A 24,251-nucleotide genomic window follows, 5' to 3' on the forward strand; every position below is an offset into this window, starting at 1 on the left:
CTGGCCTTATCTCTCCAGCCAGCCTGCCCATTCCCTGGATGCAGGAGGAGCTGTACTTGCTCTGCTTCCTTTCCATGTTGCCCTTCTGAAGGTGCTCAGGCTGGGTCCTCTCACTGAGACAATAAAGCCTTCACATGAGAGAGAGTCAGCTCGGGATCTGCCTTCTAGGATCTCAAAACTTTTGTTTGATCCTCCTTCCCATGGACCTTAGGCCCAGCCCTGCCTAATTCTGGAGCAAGCTTAGCCTCACCACTACCAACTTCACCTTCACATGTGTTCATCCAGATGCGAGCCATCTCTTCTCCATAGACAATGCATGGACAGACCCTCTGGAAGGCCCAAAGGGCCGTGGTCCCTTCGCCTGTACTTTTCTGCTTATACCTGAGCTGCCCTTTGCCTTTCTGAGTCTTACAAATGATTCTTCAGAGCTTGGATTACCTTATTCTTTTTTTTTATGGACTCTCCGGGTTCTTCCATGATGGGATCTTTCTGGGTGAATCTTCCCACATTGCTCTTTCTCAGAATTCTTTCTATTTCCTGGATATCCCATCTTCTATTCTACCCTTTCCTATAAGCCACAGTTTTTTTTAATTGGCAGTTTATACATCCATACAATACAAAAGATATTCTTTCTGTATTGGACTACAGAAGGAAAATCCCTCTCACATAACAAAGATTTTGCTGATGTCAAATTTCCCCAGCTACATAGTTCAACTTCCAGAACTGGGCCACCATCTTTTTTTTTTTTTTTTTTTTCCAGAGCTGAGGACCAAACCCAGGGCCTTCCGCTTGCTAGGCAAGCGCTCTACTACTGAGCTAAATCCCCAACTCCTGGGCCACCATCTTAATCCCCCTTCCACAACACCCCAAGTCCAGTCTGGAGATGGCTTTCATTGCAACATTTGAAGTAGTCTTTGCATTAGTTGCTAAAAAAGGGAGGCATTTCCATGAAGCAGGAGATGCTGATGGTCCAGGAGAGCAGGAGACAGTTGTGTGGTCCTCAGGGCATCTCACTGCTGGGCTGAAAGGACTGTCCTACAGTAGCACCCAGCAACATAAAATAAGACATTGGGGGGGGGGGGCTGGAGAGATGGCTCAGTGGTTAAGAGCACTGGCTGCTCTTCCAGAGGTCCTGAGTTCAATTCCCAGCAACCACATGGTGGCTCACAACCATCTGTAATGGGATTTGATGCCCTCTTCTGGTGTGTCTGAAGACAGCTACAGTGTACTTATATATAATAAATAAATAAATCTTTAAAAATAAGACGTTGGTAGCCACTGTGACCTGGTAGGCAAATGGCACCAGAAAGGTGTGTCCCAGAGCATATATCCCTGACAAATAATTCTTAGAGACAGATGCTGGTGGGGGAAAGCCTATCCAGAAAAATTGGCTTAAAAGCCTGTTATCATTGAAAAGCTTTTGATCACTGTTTGACCTGAGTCATGGTTCAATCTCTCTAGGTCTCAGTGTCCTTTTCTATATAACCCTATCTGTTAGGTTTGAGGGGTGGGTTAAACGAGATGGTGCATTAAAGCAAAACTCACAAAGCTTCCTTTGACAGTACTAGATCTTGCTATGGTTTCTCCTTCCATTGAACCTAGCTTACATAGATTAATATGCATTAACTTGTGATTTCAAGAATGCATTTATTTATTTATGTCTAGTTAGTAGACTGTGTTCTTTTTGAGGACAGACTTCATCTCTGTGTTCACTTATATGTTCCTATAGTGGCACCAAACACGCATTTGTTGAATGAATGAATGATCATGAATTATGAGTCTTAAGGAATCATGCCACTATACAGAGCAACACCTTGTTTATTCACAACCGAAGACCGAAGTTTGAATCGGCAAACCAACGGAATGTTTTTAAAGTAAAAAAATTTTTTTTTCTTTTCTATTTTTTTGGAGCTGGGGACCGAACCCAGGGCCTTGTGCTTGCTAGGCAAGCGCTCTACCACTGAGCTAAATCCCCAACCCAAAAATTTTTTTTAAAGATTTATTCATTTATTATATATAAGTACACTGTAGCTGTCTTCTGACACACCAGAAGAGGGCATCAGATCTCTTTACAGATGGTTGTGAGCCACCATGTGGTTGCTGGGAATTGAACTCATGACCTCTGAAAGAGCAGTCGGGTGCTCTTAACCACTGAGCCATCTCTCCAGCCCTTAAAGTAAAATTTAAAGAAACTCATAAAGAACCTTCCAAGTTAGAAACCACTGAACTCCTGACTGGCGAGCATTTGCTGCTAGAGGTCTTGCCCTAGAGGCTGTCTTCTACAGATAAGACTAATTTGTAATTAGTAAATGGCCATTTGTATTCAAATGCAGCAAGGTACACAGGTTGTTAAAAAGGCTTTGTTCTCCTGAGTGGACAAAACATCACCCCTGCGGTATTGGAGATTAGCATTTTTTTTTGTAATAACATTCTTTCTGTTTCTTTCCACAAACAGTTATTGGGATCCCCAGGTACTATGTTGAGCACAGCACAGATTAAGGTCTAGTGACACGTGATGGTCAATAATTAAGAAAGCCATGCCTGGAAAGTATGGAACAGATTTTCATTGAAAGAGGTGTGCTCAAGGCCCTTGTTGCACAGAGGTCCCAAGGAGGAAAAGAAGTATATTCAATCAAACAGTGGAGGGGTGTGGTTGTTGGATGAGACATGACTGAAGTTGGGGAAGGAAGGGAAGAATGAGTTATGTGTGTGTCACAATCCCTGGGTTTGTGTTTTGCTCTCAATATAGAAGGAATGTAAGCAGGGATATGGTATGATCTGATACACACCTTTAACAAATTTCCCTGACTCTTATGTGGGGACCAGGGATAGTAGGATGCTTGAATGGAAACCAGAGAACACCGATTAGTCTCCAGCTTCCACCTCTGTGTAACCATTCTGGTTGCTTCTCCCCAGGTCAGCCCTCTACTCACCTGCACATCATGATCTGACATGTCCACCAGGCAAACCTCAGTGATTTCCAGCTCCTCATGGATGGTTTGTCAGTGCCTGGGCCCCACTTTCTCAAATAATTCCTACTATTCCTATCACTTCAGCTACCCAGCCCAACACTCACCACCTGCCACCCTATTATTACTGAAGACAGCTTCACCTTTGAAGACTTTAAGTATCTAAAACCGATTTCTCATCCTACCAGCCCACTAAGAGAGGATAGTCACTTAGAGCATGGTGTTCGCAGTAAGGTTGGAAACATGGCGTCATCACTGACATTTTCCAATGTATTTCTGGAGTAGAATCAATAACTTTAATTGGTCAACTGGCTAGGGTGAGAGGGCAGATGCTCAAAAAGAGAAATCAAGGGGGCTGGGGATTTAGCTCAGTGGTAGAGCGCTTACCTAGGAAGCGCAAGGCCCTGGGTTCGGTCCCCAGCTCCGAAAAAAAGAACCAAAAAAAAAAAAAAAAAAAAAAAAAGAGAAATCAAGGAGAACTCTCAGATATTTGTTTAACACAGTAAGCAGTGGAGACACTTTCTAAGGTGGGAAAGGTTGGAGCAGGATGGGAGGGAGTTTAAAAGTGAAGATGTGTGTGCATATAAATGCTTGCATGTGTGTGTGTATGTGTGTGTGTGTGTGTGTGTGTACATGGATTAGGAACAGAGTGTTTGACATCAAGAGTTTTGCTCTGGCTGAGTGTGGTGACACATACTTTTAATCCCAGCACTAGGGAGGCAGAGGGTGGTGGATCTCAGTAAGTTTGAGGCCAGCCTAGTCTACAGGGTGAGTTCTAGGACAGCCAGAGCTATTACACAGAGAAATCCCGCCTCAAAAACAAAACAAAACACAAAACAAAACAAAACAAAAAACTAAAAACCAAAAGAAAAAAACAAGTGTTTTCTTCTGACCATGCCAAGTTCAAGATCACCATTAGACATCCATGCAGAGATGTTAAGTCAGCTACTGAATATTTGCAACTTGAGCTCTGAGAAGTGATTAAATCGGGAAATATAGATCTAAAACATTTGCATATAGATTACCGAGGGTGAGGGACATAGATAAGGAAGAGAAAGAGGCCCAGGCAGAGCCCTGAGGCACTTGGATATTTAGTTTCAGCAAAAAAGGGAGGAACCTGCAAAGAGCTGGACACAGAGGCCAGTTACTTGGGAGTTGGCCCTGAGAGTGAGCCCTTCCCAAAGCCAAGAGAAGACACTGCTCTGGGAAAGAGGGATGAAGAGTGTCCACTTCTGCAGGGACGGCAGCAGTGTGAGAATGGCGATGGCCACCAACAGCCTTGATGGGAGCCCTGCGTAGCGGTCAGGTAGGAAGACGAGGTAGTGCAGAAACACTGGCTGCGTAGAGATACCTTCTGTTTAAAGGAAGCTTTGCTGCAAAGGGAAACAGATAAAGTGGAACAGAGAGAAATGGCCAAATGTGCAACAGTCAGTAAATCCAAGAACAAGCTTGTCTGTCCAAGGGAAGATTCTAGAGAGATGGAGGAACAGGAGGGAGGCAGAACACTAGAAGCAGGTTCTTTGGGCTAGAGAGATGAATGGGAACCGGGACACACAGACAGTTGGATTCTGAATCACCTAGGGATGCTTGATTGACAGAAACAACAGGTAGGACACAGATGATGGCTTTCCATAGGCAGTGGAAGTCTCCAAGTGTCTGCCTAATTGCATTCAAGTATGCGGTGAGGACTGTGGCTGTTGGGTTTGAAAATGGAAGTATTGTGGGGCGAAGGATGTAGGAGTTTGAGCACACAGTGGAAGGTGTGAAGCAGTCATCTCGAAGAATAGCCGAGTGAACTTGCTGTGAGCATGCGGTGGGATTGCCAGGCAACACCAAGTGTCTCCTTCAGATTTTTGGCTGTGAATTTAGAGTTAGACCCGTTCTCGTATGAGCATGTCTATTGTTTTTTCCAGAGTCAGATCTGATTGAGCTCAGGGCTTGCCCTGTGAGTCAAGAGGAGGCAGATGTGGCAAAGAAATTAAGCTATGTTTGGTAGATAGTGACTATCACAACAGCACTGCCATCCAAGAGCGGTAGTGAGTGCTGTGGGGAAGACGTGTTGGGATCTGTGCTTAAGGATCACTGGGAAGATTTTCCATGGAGTGAGTGGGCTGGTAGGGTGAGAGGTTGACTTTAGAGTAGATACGTAAAGTCAAGAGTCCTCAAAGTGAAGCGGTCATCAACAACAATGAAGCTGGGTAGCTGAAGTGCAGAAAATGAGGTCCAGGCACTGACAAACTACCCATGAGGAGTTGGAAGTCACTGAGAGATGATGGAGCCAGCAAATAGAGGCCTAACACAGGTAGAAGCAACAGGGATGGTTAGACAGTAGACGGAGATGGAGACACTGATCTCCAAAGAGACGAGATCTCTCTGTGTGTCTGTCTGTCTCTCTGTGTGTGTATGTGTGTATGTGTGTGTGTGTGTGTGTGTGTGTGTGTGCTTCTACACACGAGTGCCAAGTACATGTACCCTTAAGAAACAATAGAGTAGCTTTCCGCCATCTTGGCGCCTTTGGAGGCCTGCGGGGAACAGGACTTCTAAAACAAAACAAAACAAAACAAAACAAAACAAAACAAAAAAAAACAAAAAAAAACAAAAAAAACCCAAGTATGTCTGGAAGGCTGTGGTGCAAGGCCATTTTTGCTGGCTACAAGCGAGTCCTCCGGAACCAAAGAGAGCACATGGCTCCTCTTAAAATTGAAGGTGTTTATGCCCGAGATGAAACTGAGTTCTACTCAGGGAAGAGGTGTGCTTATGTGTACAAAGCACAAAACAATACAGTGACTCCCGGAGGCAAACCAAACAAAACCCGAGTGATCTGGGGAAAAGTAACTCGAGCCCATGGAAACAGTGGCATGGTTCGTGCCAAATTCCGAAGCAACCTTCCTGCAAAGGCCATTGGACACGGAATCCGTGTGATGCTGTACCCATCCCGGATTTAAACTAATGGAGAGTAAATAAATAAAAGTTAAAAAAAAAGAAACAATAGAGTACACAGTCCAGAAACAGTGAATGGGAACATAGAGAAGAGCTGCCCTACATCAGCCCTAGCTTATGGGGAGATTGACAGAGCAAAGCCTGTACTCAAGCCATGCCTGGGAATGTGCTCTGGGGAATAAGCTTTTGTTAGGACAACAGGAGGAAGGGCACGGTCAGGGACAGCTGAAGGTGCTGGAGTGTTTTCTGCTCACAGACCGTAAGTTCTGGAGCACACGATGGTGGGAAAGGAAGTTTAGGAGATTGAGTGACATTAGGATACATACTGAGCAGAGGAGGAACCCAGCTCGCTCTGTGATCATGGGCATCTGGGGCACTTGGCTTTGGAGGAGGGCCCAAGTGGGTAGAACTGTAAGGCTGCTGGAATTTGGCACTGTAGTCTCTTGGGAAAAGCTAGGCTCAAGATGGACTCATATTTGAAGTAGATGGTAGCCAAGAGGGCAGGGCGAGGTAGTTAGTGTTTTTTGCAAAAGTGGACTAGACCTAAACCAAGGATCAAGAGTAGACTCTCAGGTGTTGCCAGATTCTGCCAGTAAGATAAATAATAAGCAGGCTGTGTTAGGACAGTGGGAGCCAGTCACTGCCTAGATCCCCAATATACAAATACCCCAGGGAGCCTGCACAAGTGCTGACTCTGATCTGGTAGCTTTAGTGAAGAGCCTGAGGTGTTGCTTTTCTGATGTTTCCCCGAAGTGGTAATCTTGTTGCGAGTCTGCACCATACTTTAAGTAATAAGAGCTAGAGAGCCTGCAGATCTGAGAACGAGAATACTCTGAATCATAAAGTACCTAATGACTATCTGCTCTTCTGTCATGAGAAGGAAGAATTAAGATTGTCTTCTCTTCTGATTGCTAGGGAAATCCCTGAAAGCTGAACAGAATGGGAGATGTCCCACTTAAAACATGGGTAACTGAAATGCTGCAAAAGTGTGTGGAACAAGGACTGGAGAGATGGCTCAGTGGTTAAGAGCACTGGTTGCTTTTCCAGAGTTCAATTCCCAGCACCCACACGCTGGCTCACAACCATCTGTAATGAGATCTGATGCCCTCTTCTGCTGTGTCACAGTGCACTCATATACATAAAATTAAAAAAAAAAGAATGTGGAACAAACAGGCACAGGGGTTGACTTTCATAAAGGTACACCAGTTAGTGATTTGAGGTGGAGGAGAAATAGGGTCTTGGGGGAGTCGGGGCATGGGCAGAGAACTACTGTAGACTGTGGAACTACCTGGGCTATCTGGGATCCAGAAGAAGAGGTCAGCATTTGTCTGATGACTTAGATCCCCCAGACCTCAGACACTACTCTACGAGACTGCTGACTCCCACCTCCACACAAGCGAGTCTGCCTTACACATCAGGAACGCACCCTCACCTCTCTGCCATTGGCTCTCACAGTGACCTAGATGGCAGAGCCTGTGAGCACCTCTGCTTGCTTGGTGAAATACCATGAAATCTTAACTGACTTAATTCCATCGCTCGTACAGGGAATGTGTTGTCTAGCAGGAAATGAGGCCGAATTACACGCACATGGGTGGCTGCAACGCAAATAGAAAACGATCACACATAAAATATTTTGAGGAAAATGCATCCCTGGTTTTTCCATTAACATCTATTCCCACTTGTCGTGCTTTCCCTATCACCTACAGCACTCATTGGTGGATGAGTGGTAACAGGCACCCAATGTTTAAGAACAGTTTATGTATATATAAAAAATAGCCCTCAATACAGGGAAAATTCTCTCCATTAAGCTAATGTGTTCTGGGAACTGGAACATGGATGGTTCTATTTTCATGGTACAAATTCCGTCTGACATCTCGTCTGCCCGTGTTTTAGGAAAATTGGGCTAATTTTTTTTTTTTTGCCTAACTATCAACTATTTCTGGGTGGGGACTTAACCATCACCATTGAGTCTAAATTTATCCAAGCATTTTATTATATCTATTTACTATTTGGTTGTTTTGAGACTGGTTGGTGGGATTGTTGTAACTTTGTTTGCTTTGGTTTTGTTGACTCCATGCTGCTAGACTTACTTGGGAAGAAGAACCTCAATTTAGAGAATGGCTCCAACTAGATTGCCTCTGGGCAAGTCTGTAGGACATTTTCTTAGTGGATAATTAGTGTAGGAAGGCCCATTGTGCGCAGAGTTACCTCCTATGCATGTGGACCTGGGATATATAAGAGAACAGGCTGGGCAAGCCATAGGCATCACCTAGGCCTCTGCTTCAGTTCCTGCCTCCAGGTTTTCACCCAGATTTCCTCAACCCAATAAGTATGGCCCGAGAGTTGCAAGAGGAAATAACCCCCCCCCCCCGTCATGGTGTTTATCACAGAAATAGAAATCTAAAGCACAGGTAGAGTCTGTATGTAGGCAAAGCTGACCTTACCCATGATCCTCTCACCCCAGGCTCCACGGTGCTGGCTCTCTAGTCATGTACCTCTCTGCCTGGCTTCTCTGTTGAGTGTTCTTGGGTTGTTCTCCTCAGGGATGACATATTGTGTTCAAACCATCCAGTTAGTTCTTCATAATAAGCTCTTTCAGATCAGTTTGGGGTGTGACTGCCCAGGCGTAAGCTTCTCCAGGCCTCAATGAAGCCTCGCATTCCAACAGAGAGCAAGCGAATAGCAGCGGGCAGCATGAACAGAACCCAGTCATTAACTTCTGCATCTTGGACCTTGGCCACTGCTAATGGCCCATGAGTCAGAGACAAACGAAGACTCTGATTGCATTAAAACTTCTGTCTGCACAAACAAAACAAAACTCCCAAACCAATAACAATAAAAGCATGCTTTTTTTTTCCATTTGGGGATAGGTCTTCAGAACTTCTGCATCTCATTTTTCCTTAGAGTCTATGGTTTGTCTCCCACAGAGCTTTCTTGTTGACCCTCCTCTCCCATTCCTGCTCTTCCTTACTCTTACTGGGAGCCAAAAATTCTTACTCTGTTTTGGAAACAGGGAATTTGTTTAAATGAAAACAAAAGTCAATAAAGAAAGAAAGAAAGGATATGACTGCTCTTAGGTGGAGGAGGAAGTTTATTATAGATATGTGGGAGAGCATAGCCAGAGGCGGGATGGACGTCTAGGAGAATCTAGAGTGGACCTGACCAGACTGAACTGGGGGGAGGAGGGGGAGGAGAAGGGGGAGGAGAGAAAAAGGAAACCAGATGCAGCAGCCAGGAAGCCCAAAGGCAAAAAGAGGGCAGATAACCAAAGTGGTTGGATTATATAGGAAAAAGCAGCCCAGCCCCCTGGGTGGGAGAGTTCGGGCTAGGGGTTCGCCAGCTATAACAGGTAGGGACTGATAGATGCAGGGAGAACCTGGTGGCCAGGTCTGCTTTGATGTTAAATAGATATATCAGCCATTGGGTCCAGGGTTTGCAACCTAACACTATTCCCATTGCTCTGTGGGAAATAGTATCAGAAACCTGAGGGTTCAAACCTTGGTCCCATTCATTTCTCCTAACCTGTGCGAGTAAAGGCCCTTGAACATTTTTAAGCTTCAGAACGTATTTCAGGTAAGTGAGGATAACACTGAGTTCTAAATCGCAGAGTTTGCACTAAGGGTTCAGCTCTGTCTTGTCTTCAGTCTCTTTTTAACCGCTCCATCCTTTCTTAGGCCACCAGAATGAGCCCTTCTGCAGCATCAGTTCCCAGGAGGAGATGTTTCCCCATAGGTCTAAAGCCTTGCCATCATCTCCTCCTATTTACCCGACACCCCAGGGATGGGTTAGTCCCCGCTGCATACCATGGGTTAGTGCCCACTGCAAACCATGGCTAGTGCCCACTGCACACCATGGGTTAGTGCCCACTGCATACCATGGGCTAGCAGTGCCCACTGCAAACCATGGCTAGTGCCCACTGCATACTTTTCTCCACGGGCGCCTCTCTCAGAGGAAGCCCCTACCTATTAGCGGTGATCTCTCCTCTTACCCAGACTATATTCAGGACTTGTACTTCCCTCACCCTCCTGACTAGTCCCAAGATTACAAAATGCTCCACTGTAGAAATGCACTCATAATGCAACATTATTCCCTAGATAATATTTTTGAGTGGCATTAAGTCTCAGGGGAGCTGGCACCCTGTATTGTGACTCTGGGGCACCGAAAAGCTTTTTGAAGATCTCCTTTTCTTCATTCTTGCACTCAGAATTGGGAGGGAAAGCATGAGCAACAGTCTCACAGGACACAGGAGGAGAACGTCAGAGGAGTTAGAGTGCCTGGTCCTGCCACCTTCCAGCCTGTGGGGCCATTGGAGACCACGTGACCACATACAAAGACCCACCACAGTTCAATTTTTAAAACGTCCATCTTTCTGCTGGGTCTAAACTCCCCCCCCCCCCCCCGCTTTCCTGATGCCTTGTCTTGTGTCTCCTGTGGTCTTTCCCTTTGGAGTTTTGCCCTGTGATGATTACTTCTCTACTCTCTGGTCCTTGCACTCTTCCTCTTCTCTGCCCTCCCTCAGGATGGATTCTCAGACTTAGCTGTGGCTGAAACCTTCATCATGCACCATTGTGTTTACAGCTTCATCTCTACCTATGTATCCTGCAGTGACTCAAACACCCACTCACTCAGCCCTGAGTACAGGCTCCATTGGCAGCCTAGGTATCCTTCTAGGCTATCCATCTTGGTTACCACCTCTCGACCCTCCGTAGGACTGACAGGCCAGAAAATTCACCTAATCGAAATATCTGACTAGCTGCTTCTGTTGCTTCTGCCTTGGGTGGCAACTCCCTCACCCGTGGCTCCTCCAGTCTCACCCTATGCCTTTTCCCTTCCAGTTCTGCCAACTTCTCCCCGTCTCCCCCTGTCTTGTTCTCCCCCATCTTTGCCCTTCTCCCCTCTTTCCCAGGGTGTTTTATCCTCATTCTGCCCCACGCAGGGAGCTAGGATCTGTGTCTCTTCCTGCACAGCACTCTAGAGCTGTAGTCAGGGCACACCTGCCTCCACACCACATCCGGGGTCTGAAAGTTCCTGACTGTGTTCCATGAGCCAGGCTAATACTGACAACCAACTCAGTCCCAATAATTATATTATGACTAAGTGGCTCCCCAAATCTTCAGAGTAACATCCAATCTGCTTAACATTCAAGACCCTTTCCACCAGAGGCCCACGAATCTCTAAGCTGCTTTCCTCAGAGCACACTTCTCTTCAGCAGACTGACATTCATCCTTCTATAATCATAGCCTGACCACACCCCTCAGTGCCCTCCCACCTCCGGTTTCATGTCTATGAATTTGTACTGTGTGCCTTCCAAAAGAATTAGACTTTGTGTGCCTTAAAGGCACAGGCAAATCCCACTTCCCCTCTGGAGCTCAGAATGACCTCTCCCTCCGGGGAGTTCCATGTAACATCGAGCCAGTCTGTAGCTCTGGACTTTGTTATGGAGGCATTTGGTCAGTGTGTAAACACTTATTCTTCTGGGTCTTTCTGGCCAGCTACCGGCTTCCATCAAGGCTGTACTGAGCATGCGCATCCTGCTCCTCTTCAAGCACTCTCCCAATAACGATGACCTGGGGCATCTTTAAATTCACTTAGTCACATCCTCTCTCTCCTCACTACAAACCAGGCCATTTTTGTTTCATGTGGACCACAGAGACTGGGTCTTCACTGCTCATCTTGTTCCCATTACAGACAGTGTGATTTTTTTTTCCTATGGAAATGGGAGCAAGTCATCTCCCGGCTTAAAATCAATCAGCGATTTCTTGTTGCTCTGGAGACAGACTCAAACCCTCAACGGGGCCGTACCCCACCCTGCCTGCCCCTCTAGCCATATCCCCGCTCTCCGCTTGCTGTTTGCTATCGTGTAGCCAGGCCCTTCTCCGTGCTCTGGGCTCCTTCTCATTCATGACCAGGCCCAGACTCTTGCTCTCCTGGGACCAGCTCCTTTCTCCAGCTTTCACATGGGCCCGATAGACCCGACTCCTTCTGATCTCAACTCTGGTCTCCCTCCTCCTGATTCTACTGCACCTAAGCCGCTCTGATTCTATATTCAGCACGTACATTCATTTGCCAACCTTGTCAGATGGGGGCCATCTGCCACTGTCCTCTCCTTTGCCTTCCTCCCCCTACATACGAGGAGTTGCTCAGCACATCTCGCTGAGCGAGTGCTGTCACACGCGTGCTGCCTGTAACAGCCCGGGAGCTGCCTGCAGGCGAAAGATGCATCTTCTTCATCTTGGTTGGGCATATTGCATCATTCATCGTGGTTAGGTGTGTGCACATCACTCCTAAGTTCCACACGCATCAGATAAAGCCAGAAGCCTGTGGACAGACACAGGAGAAGCACGGAGCCGTTTGGGGCTGAAGCCTTCATGAGCCGGCAACAGTGAGACAGAGCTTCAGTTCCCCTGGTCTGTTTCTCGGAGCCGGACTGGTTAGGGGGCGTGTTGGAGGAGGAAGAGGAGCTTTAAAGTTCTGGCCTTTGGCTTCCCCGCACATACCTTTGCATTTCTTAAACGCACAGCTGTTAGGATAGTAAATTATTTGAATGTAGGGAGCGCATTTTGTCTATCTTGGTTTTCTTTGGCAAACAGTAGAAGTTTTGTAAATGTTTGCTGAATTGGATTGAATTTTCCCAATCATAGCCCGAGCTTTGGTAAGATTCATTTATTCATTAAAAATGTCCCGAATGCCTACTGTCATTCATTAATTCACTCATTTAGCATCTACTGCCTTTTTGCTAATTACCGGCCAATGGAACTACAATTTTGAAGCAGGAAGACAGTTCCATTTGCGGAGAGATTCCTATGTAATTGAAAATTGGGAACTGAGGCAGAATAATCAATGCTGAGCTAGGAAAGATCGGGGAGAGGAGATGTGGGAAAAAGAGAAATTAATCTAGACCTGGGAAAAAATTTGCAAGAGACGCACCCCCCATACATGCAGAAGGATTTGCCCAGGTCAGCAGAGGGCCTGGTTTTAGACCCATGGCTCAGGTCTTACCCTTTCCAGAAGCACCCCCAGATTCTGGGATGGATGTTCAAGGTGCTCTATTCTCCGTGCTCCTATACTGAGTATCATGCTCCCAATGATGCAAACACAGTCTTTAGCCCTGGGCACTCTGACTGAAATTCAGATCTGCTGTTGTGCCCAGTTAGGGAGGCAAGAGGCCTGGAAAAGCCACCGCTGCAGGCAGCACTTGGGGCCAGAGAGTGCCTTAACCTCTTGTCTTAATATTCAAATGAGGCCTTCATCTGTTGTGCTCAGGGCCAACACCTGGATGCACGATTTAGAAGCTTCATGGGCCCGTTGAGCATGAAGGCCTCATTATGTAATTAGGTCTTTGGAAATGAGCGATTATTCTTCAACACTGCAATCAGAGGGCTGGGTGCAGCTAGTCTTCTTACCAATGGGTGCTATTTACATGAAGGCTGTCACAGCAAGACATTCCCCAGGGAGGCCCAGTCTGTGCAGGGAGGGAAAGGAGCCTTCTTTATCTCCCAACGTGCTTGATGGGTTAGGGACAGTGCAGAGCAGTGATCCTCAAACTTGAGCGGGCATCAGGGTCTCCTGGGAAATGGGAAAATATACTGCTGGGCCCTGGGTCTAGAGATTCAGATTCTGTGGGTCTCCAGTGGCAAGGCTTGAGAACTTATGTTTCTAGCCAGGTCCCTGGCGATGCTGCAGCTGCTCACTGGAGGCTGCCCTTTGAGAGCCACTTCCCAGAGTGAATTCAGACGGGTCCCTCTCAGCCTCCAAAGCTAAAACCCACAGTCCCCAGAGGCACATAGAGTGAAGCTAAGATACATAGAGTAGTGAGGGCAGGGACAATAGGTGGACTAGGTTTATTCCCCACCTCCCATCTAGAAGCGGAAGCAGAATATCCAAGGAGTAAGAGGGGAGGAAGCTGGGAGGAACCCCCAAGTCTCCTGTCGTTCTCAAGGGGTAGGTTTAAACTCTTATGGGACAAAAGCCTGACACGATTCTTTACCCTAGCCCACAGGTGTGGCCACCCCTATCTATTTAGGCATCCAAATCTTTTCCTACCCTCTTCCTGAGGACTCAGGTAGACACTGTCCACAAGTTCTCTAAAGCAGTCATCAGGTCAGCCCAGGAGCCAGACAGAGCCCTTCCAAGCCTGGTTCATCCAAGCACTGCCACCAAGTTTCACCTCCTTCCTGTGTATGACATCTCTTCCAGGGTGATTTGGAGCTCCTGAGAACTCACAAGTTGGATGGAGTAGGCCTGTGGAGAAATCACCTGTGAGCTTAACACTGACCTACGACTCCGTGTCACCTCACTGACATTTGCCAGTCTGTCAGCCTAAACCACACTAATGACTGCAAGGGCTTTCTTCAAATCTTAGCAAGGTTTTAGGCTGCCTTTCATCAGAACTGCTTGATTCCTAAAAAAAAAATACAAATTTGTTTCTTTTACCCCATCCCTGCTGGAAGAGATTTTGGCAACCTGTTTCAGCCAGGATCCCAGGTAGTTGTTATGCACAGGGAAGCTTGACAACTGCACACATTTTAGATCTGGGGTCAGTAAACTATGGGCTGCAGCCAAATGTGCCTCACCACCTGTTTCTGTAGCGCCCGTGAGCAGGACGGATTTTACATTTTTAAACGGTTAAGAAATCCAAAAGGGGGCACAGTATTTTCTGACATGTGAGAAGTTTACTGGAACACAGCCATTCTCGTTCGCTCATATTGTCTTTGGCTGCTTTTGGCTTCCTGTAAAAGAGTGGAATCATTGTGACAAGCCATATGGCCGGAAGTCTAAAATATTTTCTCACCAGCCCTTTATAGGAAAGGTGGGCCGACCCGTCTTCTGAGTCTGCACGCTCTACCTTAGCAGGGCAGCCAATGAAATGTTGATATGGAGTTTTGCCCTTGTGGCCTCTGGACACGGAATCATCTGTGATATGAAGCTGGGAGAACAAATATTATATCGGCCTCCTTCGTTCTTTTTTGTAAGTGTTTATTGGATATGCACACAGAGCTGGCTGATGAGTTACAAAAGAAAACGTGATAGGTGAGTTATGCATAAGTTTGGCCATTACGCTTTTCCAGTACGGTGGAACTCATTATTAAACAAAAGGCTGAACATTAGCTGATCTCTAATTACCAGATAACAGTGCTATATGGTACTACAAAGGGTGTCTGTAGAGGACGTCAACAGGAAGCACTTCTGCCCAGAGTTGAGAGCACCCACTGAAGATTCTTCATTTTATAAGAATAGAAAACAGTAGAGACAAGTTCAATGTTGTTGTAGTCAGCCAGCCAGCCAGTCAGCCAAACAGCCAGCCAGCCAGCCAGCCAAACAGCTGGCCAGGAATGCTTCCTATTTTATTTTTTAACATGGAACAATGTAAGGCAGTTGGAGAGGAACCAATGTCTCAAAGGACTGCAGGTTAGGGAAGAAGACCGGGAGCTCAGTAGTTATGCCATGGTGCTAGGGATTGAACTCAGGGCCCTAGGCTATGTCTCCATCCTGTTCTGACACCCACCTCGGAGAGAGAAGATCTGAGTATATTTCAACAGCATGACCTTAGCCATATGGCAACCTTGATGCTCCTGTGACTAGAATGGTGGGACAGCCAGAGAGGCTGAGTTGATGCTGAGCAGCTGCTCAGAGACACTGGAGACTCCAACAGGAAGTGGACAGGAATTAATTCCCCAGAGGCTGAAATTAGGTTGTGGTGTAGACAACTGGAAGCTCTTTCTAGGGAACATCATTACCTCAGGTTAGGCAGGGGTCAGATTTAAGGTCAAGAGGGTTCATCTAATTCAGTGCAATGGGGTTCTGAAGCAGGATTCCATCCTAGAAGAGGTAGGCGTAAAGAGAGCAGTAGTACCTACACATTTGCAGAGACCCTAACTCTGAAGAAGGCAGTTAAAAAAATCAATACCAAAATCATAGCAACTTCGGACATAAATGGAGGTCAAATGGAGATATGCTCCGGATTCAAGGACTACCTAAAATCTGATTCTTGTCATGTACCAAAACCTGCTCCCTCGAAGCCAGGCATCGACAGCCATCTGATGAAGATGGGAAAGAACTTACTCAAGGAACTTAGGAAGTTCCTTAAAGAGAGTTGACTTAATTGAGTGTCTTTGACCTTCTTGCCTTCCTGCTGCCTCACAGAACACAGATGTGGTAAGTGATGGCTCGGCAGCTATCTTGAGCCATGAGGCAACTTAGTGAGTAGAAGAATGGGTTGGGATGATGGGACTGAAAAATAGGAGTCTGACCGTCTCTAAACCCCAAGCAGCCCCCCCAAGGCTTTGGATTTTCCTATCTCTATCTTTCATCTTGTTTGAGTCACTTAGTTGGGCCATTTTCCTCCTATACAAAGCTGTGCTTTGTCCAAATAGAGACACCTTCTCATGCAAGAGCATTTCCCAGCATGCAATGTGTGTGTCACTAATTGCAGACAAGTAAGCCTACCTAGCACAAATGCAGTCATGTATGGGTCCATGATTATATATTTATTGTAATGCATAGTCAAGAAAATATAGCCAGTAGCTTCTAAGCTGTGATTACACAGCCAAAACTCAGGTTGGTATTTCTATTTAAAAAAGAAAGTCAATTTAAAATAAATGCTGGGATACATAGACACTAGCCGTATCACAGGAATGGCAGTGATGGCGAAACAGAACTGGAATGACTACGCAGCCTTCAAGTGGTGTGTAGGAAATGATGGAAAACCAGACCCTCTTGCCCTTGTCTGCAGCATGGCCTCCATAAACGGCTGTGGTGTCGATGACAGCATACACAGTTGTCTCCCTGCAGGAAGTCCCTCGCCTCTGCCTAGTCCACATGTTCCCTTTGGAGAGCAGTGGCAGCAGCACCACCACCAAGCCCCTAAAATCTTTCCTTTGGCATTCCTTCACATTTTCTAAGATGCCATTTTTCTTTTCAAAAGCACGTGGCACTAACCCAGTTTTAGTACTTTTATGTCTCAGGTTTTATTAAACGAAGCCTTTAGCCTTAGTCATTTTACAATCCTGCCTTGGTCTTTTTCACACTGGCTCATTGGTTGGGCTCCATTTGGTGTGGTTTGAAATAAAAGGAAACTGCCTCCCATACAGAAGATCTATGGCTGCTTGTTTCTCCTGAGCAGAAATATATTTATCACTTGTGGCCAGATGGAGTCTTACCCAGAACTTGCCTCTTAGGGACTGGAAGAGAGAAGAATTCTCTGTGCTTTACTTACATGGTTCACTCTGGGGATTTCCCGCCTCAGCTTGGTCTCAGCTTTGCCCCAATTCAAATAAAGATATGGTGGTCTTCTCTATTTTCAGATCGTAGTATAGGGGTCTCGTTGCTTTGGCTCTGTGATCTGAGTCTCTGCCTCAGGAGGAAAATCAGGGCCCTTTAAAGACCTCCACCACTTGAGTTTCAGAAGAATACTCTTTGTTTTCTATTAGCCAACAGCGATTGTAGAAATTGGGGAAATACAGAAGAAATGAGTACACAAGGGGGTTTCAGCCTTGGGTGGAGACTACGTGGAAGGTTCAAGAGCAATGGGAACACTTCATGGTCTCATTCAGATGAAAGGTGCTTCTGTGGGACCTGGGTTGACACAAATAAGTAGGTCAAGTGGGAGGTGGTGGTGAGGAGAGAGAGAGGGTCAGGGAGAGATTGACTGGTGGGGTTTAGGTTTGGGGTGTAATAGACAAATTATTTAGCATACCTGTGTGGCCTCAGGTTAGCTTTGTTGACAACCCGGAGTTTCAAATATTAACAATGAAGTAGAAATCTGACTCCTAAATGGTAATCTCTGTTGGTGGCCATCAGCTGACTCATAATAACCCGAGCCTTGTGACAGTGACAGTGGAAGTGAAGTCAGGCTAACAACTCATTTTATCAGCGAAGTAACTGAGGTTTGGAGAGTCTTTCCCAAGGTCATGCTGATGATAAGTAATAGAATATAGCGTGGATGCCAGGCTCCCAATTTCTGAGTCAAGGGCTCTTTATATCAGCCTACTGCCTTCGCAGTTAGTGATTGACATGTTAGAGTCCTTCCTGGACTCACTGAAGCAATCCTGTCCCTTCCTCCCTAACTCCCAGTCTTCACTTTCCCATTGTGTACTCGACGTCTTTGGCAGGTCTCTATGCACTTGAGTCCTGGCATCTCCTTGACCTCCACTTGGCTTTGTTCTCCTCCATTGGCTACCTTATTTCTCTCGTTCTCTCCTTGATGAGTTTTACCGAGCAGAGGATGTACGGCTTGGTGCTGTTCAGCACTTGTCATACCTCATGTAGCAGAACTAGGTGGGAGTGGTGGCCACGCTCACTTTCCTCCTGCATATATTGGCTGAAGTCCAGCTTCTGTGGTGGACACAAGGTGAAGCAAGAACAATCAACACAACTGTGGTGGCTGCGATGAGAAACGTTCCACGGAGGCTCAGGCACTTGAGGCTGTTCGCTGGAGGAAGTCCCTGGACATCCAGCCTTCAGGGCGCTGTCAAACCATTCCTCCTGGCCCAGCTGCCTCCCCTGTCTGTTTCTTCAGTTGAAGCTGGAGCCAACTGGGCAGATTAATAAACAGGGGTATTTTAAGAACCCCTGCCCTGTCAGTAAGTAAAGTCCATCCTTGGAGGGGCAAGAGAATGCACAGAGGTGGATGGGAACCCCGTCCTTCATCTTTCTAGCTTTCTGTGACTCTGAGGAAGATGTGGCCAAACCATTTCCCAAGTACAGGCCCTCCACTTTTGAGATAAAAAGACCCTCTTGCTAATTGTCACAATTCCAGGGTATTGCTTCTAAGGTGACTTCCTTGAATATAGCTTTAAAGTTCATAGCCTTGCCCTACTTCCTGTTTTCCTTTCTTTGAGCTTGTGGTTGCAGATGAAATCTCTCAGCTTCCTGCTTCTGCCAGGCCCCTTCCCCCCTGCACCATGATGGACTCTCCCTCTGGGAATCCTTAACTCAAGTAAAGTCTTTCTTCTGCAAGGTGCCTGGTTCACAGGATTTTATCACAGAAAACGCACTGACTGCTTGGAGAATGGAATGAATATGAAGATCTAGCACCAACCTTCAGAACGTTCTCCAGTCCACCAAAGTTTTGCATGAAGTCCTGAAGACTTTGAAGCCCCTTAGACCTATCTGTAACTAACCCAGTCTTCCATAGCCTGTGAAGAAGTGAAGCTGGGGCGGTGGCAGTGAAATAGTTAAAGTGAACCCAAGGCAAGAAGTTGAAAGACACCAGTTTTAAACCAAGATGGGAAGATTGGAGCTGTGTTCAACCAAAGAAACAGCCAAGGGAGGCAGGTGGGCCAGGAGGAGTGGTTTGACAGCTCCCTGAAGGCTGGAGATCCAGCTTTGGAATTCCTCACCTTACATAAATAGACATCTTAAACTGTATCTCAGTGAAAATTGAAGACTGATAAGAAAAATCCCCTTCACCTAATGGCTTGCACACTACTTTAGGGGAGACATGATTCCTATTTCCTCTTGATTTAAAATCAGCAGTTGCCTAAGGTATTGTTCCTTAAAGTTTTTTTTTCCTACTGAAGAAAGAAATGTCCAGAAAATAGGCTTTTCAGTCTCCCCATAACTATATGGAAAGGAAATGAGATAGCTAGAAACCTTTACACTTTAAAAAGACTCCATTTCCCAAGCGGAGCCTCTTCAAATGTCTCTACTGACTCACAGACACAGCCAGTGGACCAGGCAGGAGGAGCCTATGGGTTCTCAGGACAGACTTGCTAGGTGTGCTTTACCGTTCCACGCTCTGGGGATATTAAATGACCCACTCAAGGTCTCACAGCAGGCCCACTGCAGAACGGGTGGCTGTGAACTTAACATGGCCTCTGTAGGTGAAGGCTAAGGAAAACTAATATTCTGTGAAATCAGGGTGACTCGCCTACCCCCAGCTCCTTTCCCCAGCTTGGCTGTAAGGCATTGTCCATAGACACTTCTGGATCTAAATCCCATTCTGGCGTTCTGAACTGCGTAGCCCCATTGCTCCATCCCCCACCCTTGTCACCCAGTCTCTGCTCCTAGGTCAGTTGGACACTGCTTTGGGAGCTGAGTGTTGGGAAAAATGAGTGAAACCCAGAGAAGTTGTCACGGCAACAGGGAGCAGTGGCTGCCCTGAAGTGGTCTGACTTCGCAAAGGGTTTACGTTTTTTTTTTTTTTTTTTTGCTACCCATCTGGGCCCTGCCAGCTTCCCATCATGCACGCGTGCAACCAGCCAGCAGGCAGAATGTTAATGCCACTCCCTTCCTCCCCCTGCTCTCTCCTGCTGCAGCCACCAGGACTGGCACCACCTGCTGCTAGCTGTCAGCTCCCTTACCAAATGGCCACACACAGTCTGTGAAGCCACCTTCCTTTGTAGCTATAGAACAGAGTGACAGTGACTTTCTAGTCACTGGTTAAAAAGAACGAAGGGCTGGGACAGGAACGCATGATCTGGTTCTCTTTGGTCCATTTTGTTTTTTCAGCCAAGGCAGAAAGACTAAGCGAGCTTGGACAAACTATTGTTTTCTCTGTACCTCACTTTCCAATTCTGTTGAGTTTTAAACTCCATAGTCTAGGATTCTCTGCAATGTTTACAGAAATGATGTAACATTTTTTTCTATGTCTCAAAAAAGGGCCAGAATGGAAGTTCTAAGTCAAATCCTATACTCTTCCTGGTATTTGTTGGTGTCTTTACAACAGCAATGGTGGACTTTTAGGAGCCCATCAGTGGTTTGGCTGTGAAGACCCTTTGCCTTATAGTGCCCAAGTCACTCTGCAGCCCTCCTCACAAGTTCCTTGTCACCATCCTGAATCCCCTGACAAGTGATTTATCTTCCTAAAGCCACATGACTCTCTATCCGACCCTCTATCCTCTTCTTGCCCCAAACACAGCCATGAGTATGCAGCATTGATGCCAAGCCATTCAGGAAGAGTTTTAGACCCTTTTCCCAAACAGCAACATCCGGCACCCTTCATCACCACCCTTCTCTTTCCAGTGTGGTTTTGATAAACAATCTGATCAAAAGCAACCCAGAAAAGAAAGGGTTTACTTAGCTTACACTTGGTCTTAGTTAGCATCTCATTCCTGCAAAGAGACACTGTGATCAGGACAACTCTTAGTAAGGACAACAATTAATTGAGGCTGAAGTACGGTTTCCGAGGTTTAGTCTATTATCATCATGGTGGGAAGGATGGCAGTGTCCAGGCAGCCATGGTGCTAGAGAAGGAGCTGAGAGTTCTACATCCTGATCCTCAGGCAGCAGGAGGAGACTGTCTTCCACACTGGGTGGAACTTGGGCGTAGGAGACCTCAAAGCCTGCCCCTACAGTGACAACACTTCCTCCAACACGGTCACATCTACTCCAACAGGGCCACACCTCCTAACCTGCCATTCTCCACGGGCCAACAAGCTTTCAAACAGTTGAGTCTGTGGGGGCCATACCTATTCAAACTACCACACACCTCTAGGCCATAGTCCATTATTGAGGGAAGTCAGAACAGGAACTCAAGAAACATGAAGCAGAGGCTATACAGAGGGATGCTGCTTGCTCACAGGTTCTGCTTAGCTAGTATTATACAAGCCAGGACCAGCCAACTGCCTGGGGATTAGTCTTGCCCATAGTGGGCTAATCCCTGGCATATTAATTAGCAAAAAAGACAATGCCCCATCTACTTGTCCACTAACCAAAGTAATCTGGGTACTACTTCAATTGGGAGTCCCTTGTGAGGTGACTCTAGGCCATATCAAGTTGACAGTTAAAGCTAACTAGGACACATCCACTTCCACAGACATCTGTGATCACAGTGTTTCTTTAATTTGCCTGGTTGTTGCCATCTTGACATATATATGAGAGAATTTTCTCTTTCTCCAGCCATTTCCCTCCTTCCCACTTTCCCTAACTTACTCCTAGTCTCCTCGAATATGTCCTTAACCCTGAGTGAGGTCTCGCCTCTTCTCCTTCAGCACAGGCACTGGTCCCTGTGATGGTCATTTTCATGTTTATTGCCTGCCTCTGTTGTTGGGATGCAAACTCCTCAACTTGGGTATTTTCCCCCTTCTGTTCCTTCATAGCTGGACGCTGGTTGATTCCCCTGCAGCTCAGATTAAAATGTAGTCCCCAGTGTGACAGTGTTGAGGGGTGTGGGCACATAAGAGAGGAGCACTTTTTGGGAGGGACCCGTGGAGTCCATATAGGACTGGATTAGTTGCTTCCTGGGAGACAGGCTCTGTAAAGCAGGGTTGCCTCTTGATGTTGAATCCCTTTTGCATATCCCCTCTTGGTCTCGCCATGAACTTATGCAGCATAAAGCCCCCCTAAACCGGGAAGATTGCCGATGCTGACTTCTTGAACTTTCCAGCTTGCAGAAGCAGGAGCGGATTAAATTTCCTCTCTTTACATGCAACCCATTCTGATGCATTCTGTTACAGCACTAGAAATGGATTATGACAGCTCTCGAGTGTCTCCTGTGGAATCCGACTTGGAGGAGGTGCTCAGGTAACATCTGTTGAATGCCTGGATAATGAATATTGAATACTGGATGTTTGTTAGAGGGGTCCAATCATCATCTCTAGGAAGCTGTCGAGAAATGATCCCAAGTTCAAGTCATCGGTGTCTGACACTCACTGGGTTTGCCAGGCTGTCGACTCCTTTTGACAACAGAGGCTGTTCCTAAGATGCTTAGTGGCCTGAGAATCAGAAGATCTTCCACTGAGTGCTGATTTCCTGGCAAGTAGCTTTTCCTCTCTGAATTTCAGTTAGAAAGACAGGTTGCAAGTTCTTGGTTTCTTTCTTTCTTTCTTTTTTTTCTTTTTTTCCAGAGCTGAGAACCGAACCCAGGGCCTTGCGCTTACTAGGCAAGCGCTCTACCACTGAGCTAAATCCCCAACCCCAGGTTCTTGGTTTCTAAAAAGCCTTGTACTTTTCAGTTAAAATTTAATTACAGACAAATAGTGAGGACACAGGCAAGACTCTCCAGAGGGACCCAAAGCTACCTTCCACTAAACCGTACCCACCAACATACCTTTTATTTAGATTGCTTTCCAGGAAATGTCTAAGGGGTGGATGAGGTCAGAGTCAGGGAGCCGACTGGCACAGCCACATGCACAGCAGAGGTGTCTATTGGCTCACTAGCCTTCCTGCTGATGGTGTAGACACATCAGGTACCATTGGTGGAGCCTAGCTATTGACTGGTACCGGGAGAAGTTCCTACCCACTTATTCTTAGCGGCCCTCTCTTCTCTGAGTCTGTGCTAAGCTACTTAGGCACCACGTTCTCCTATACCTTTTTTCCCCCTCACCTGTGCCTCATTCCCCTTATTTTTCATATCCTGCTGGTCTTCTACTCAGCAGATGACACCACCTCCCTTGAATCTAGTATAGTGAGCCTTTCTTTACCTCTCTGTCTGTTTCTATGTCTCTGTCTGTCTGTCTGTCTCTCTCTTTGTGTGTGTGTGTGTCCCCAGAAGTCAGAGGTCAGCTTGAAACCCACTGATTTGGTTGGCATATCTGGCCTGTGAGCTGAGGGGATCCTCCTGGCCCCACTTCCATGGGACTAGAAACGCAAGTGTATGCCACGATGTTTCACCTTTTAACGTCATTTCCAGGGACCCATCTTATCGTTCATGATTGAGCAGCAAGTAGTTTACTGGCTGAGCCATCTTCCCAACTCCCAGGTTTCTCTTCTTACATTCCCATATCTCCTGAGAGAACACCCACTAAATTGTCTCTTGATTTGATTGCTACCAGGAACCTGAGTTGCTTGTGGGCAGGCACTCTGTGTCTTAGATTTTGAAGTGAGTAAATGAGCCACAAATTAAGAACCGGAACATGACTTTTGAGGTCCAGCTATCATGTTTCTATCAGCACTGGGGAAGAATGGGACTGGGCTAGAAGGCCTGTGCGTTCCATTCATGAACAGTCAGACGGGTTGACAATTAGCACAGTTTTTTGGCAAGTGCTGGGGGTGACAGGTGTGTTCATCTTCTTTCAGCCTAAGCCTGCTCCACACATAAAAAACCAGCGTACTCTACTCATGCTCCATACGCTGGGTACTATGAGAAATACTGGGATCATCCAGCTACAGGGTGCTTCCCGGGCCCTGCTGAATTATCACCTTCGTCTGGTAAGGTGAAGAGTAACCTTTGCTGCTGTCTGTGCGGCTTCTTGGGACTCCATGTGCTCCTTTGTGCTGGGACTTAGGCAATGTTTCTTTTAGGGCCATCTATAGGAAATACCTTATTTGGTGGGTGTGTGGTGCAGGCCAGGGTCTCACACGGAACTAAGTGTGTAGGCAGGGCACAGAAGAGGTACAGAGAATGAAGTCTGTAATACGCAGAGCACTGGGAGCTCCCTTAAGTCGTGTTTGGAGTGATGA

General features: G+C 46.5%; 1 protein-coding gene and 1 pseudogene across 2 annotated transcripts in view; one reads left to right on the forward strand and one right to left on the reverse strand.

Annotated features, from left to right (window-relative positions):
- The window catches only part of Asic2 (acid sensing ion channel subunit 2), a 1,063,476-nt gene that overhangs the window by 328,178 nt on the left and 711,047 nt on the right, over nucleotides 1-24,251 (reverse strand).
- Rpl35al3 (ribosomal protein L35A like 3) lies at nucleotides 5,582-5,934 on the forward strand (annotated as a pseudogene).

The sequence above is a fragment of the Rattus norvegicus genome, chromosome 10 (genome assembly GCF_021556685.1).
Source record: "Rattus norvegicus strain SHRSP/BbbUtx chromosome 10, alternate assembly SHRSP_T2T, whole genome shotgun sequence".
Classification (NCBI taxonomy): domain Eukaryota; kingdom Metazoa; phylum Chordata; class Mammalia; order Rodentia; family Muridae; genus Rattus; species Rattus norvegicus.